At 38.9% G+C, this 1,238-nt stretch overlaps 1 long non-coding RNA gene across 2 annotated transcripts in view; it reads right to left on the bottom strand.

Annotated features, from left to right (window-relative positions):
- The window catches only part of LOC117953929, a 19,173-nt gene that overhangs the window by 5,926 nt on the left and 12,009 nt on the right, over nucleotides 1-1,238 (bottom strand). The window contains exon 3 of one of the 2 annotated variants that reach the window (XR_004658710.1): nucleotides 1,119-1,130. The exons of the other annotated variant lie outside the window; for it this stretch is intronic. This is a non-coding gene — a long non-coding RNA (uncharacterized LOC117953929). Of the gene's footprint in view, nucleotides 1-1,118; nucleotides 1,131-1,238 lie in introns of those variants that run through there. 2 annotated transcript variants of the gene reach the window in all.

Genomic DNA, 1,238 nt, shown 5'->3' with positions numbered 1-1,238 from the left:
CTACTAATAACCAATCAGGGGTCTGCGTGGCTCAGTGGAGATGGATGTATTTACAACAGCCTCCACATTTATAAAGTGGATTCAAGAGACAGAACAGATGCTCAAACGTTTAAAACAACTTTTTATTTTTAATCTTTCACATAACTTAATTAATACATGTTTCATATGTAGCCAATCAGAAACCTTTAGACTGCAACAGTGACATAAAGCAGACAGCTAGCGACCCTTCACTTAAAACCAGAGATTATTTCTAATATGCAAAATGGAAATTATCACCAGCCATGAAGCAGGGAATTAGTGTACATTATTATGTTAGTGTGTATTAGTATATTAGTATGTATTATTATATTAGTGTGTATTATTATATTAGTTTGTAATATTATATTGGTGTGTATTGTTAAATTGTGTGTATGGAGAAAAAGTCAAGATCATGTTTGCTATACTACTATAACTATATCTACATTTTATGTTGATACTATATATTATTACTATTTCATTTTAACAAATGGGCCTTACAACTGGCCTCCTCATCTTCCTCTCTCTACCTCTGTTCCTCTCTCTGAATCTGTAGCCTGCTCTTCCTCCCTGTCACTCCCTGTACCTCACTTCACACACACAGACACAAACACACACACACACAAACACACACACACACACACACACACACAAACACACACACACACACACAAACATACACACTGTGTTTGCACTGCAGGAACCAGGAAAGAGTGTTTTGAGGGACTTTTTGAATCTAGAGTCGTCTTCTCCCAGCTAAAGAGGAACTTAGAGAAATAACTGGTCCAGACGTCAGAGTCCGTCTCTAAACGATAACATGAGCCATGCAGCACCGGCAGCTGACATTTAAACCTGCAGATAACTAGTCTGCCTAAAGAGGAGATTAATGCTTCATCCACACAGAAACGCACAGCCTTGTGCTAAGCTAGGCTAAACTTGTCCTGGTCCTTTCTCTGTTGAGTTGAAACTGGTTTGATCCCAGGAAAGATGGAAAAATTATGTTTATTAAAACCACGGACAGATATCTGTCCAAACTACATCAACTATTAACAAAGGGAGTTATGATTTTAGTTCCTGGAGATGTTCTCCTTTAAAACTTCCTCCACTAATATGTCCTTTATGTTGATCAGTGTGTGTACCTGAGAGTGTCCAGTCTCCAGAGAGGATCCTTCAGTCCCGCTGACAGCAGCTCCACTCCTGAGTCTCCTGGATGATTGTAGCTC

Source organism: Etheostoma cragini, chromosome 12 (assembly GCF_013103735.1).
Source record: "Etheostoma cragini isolate CJK2018 chromosome 12, CSU_Ecrag_1.0, whole genome shotgun sequence".
In the NCBI taxonomy this organism is placed as follows: Eukaryota; Metazoa; Chordata; class Actinopteri; order Perciformes; family Percidae; genus Etheostoma; species Etheostoma cragini.
The sequence above is the reverse complement of the archived record's forward strand: the minus strand, read 5'-3'. Positions and strand labels throughout refer to the sequence as shown.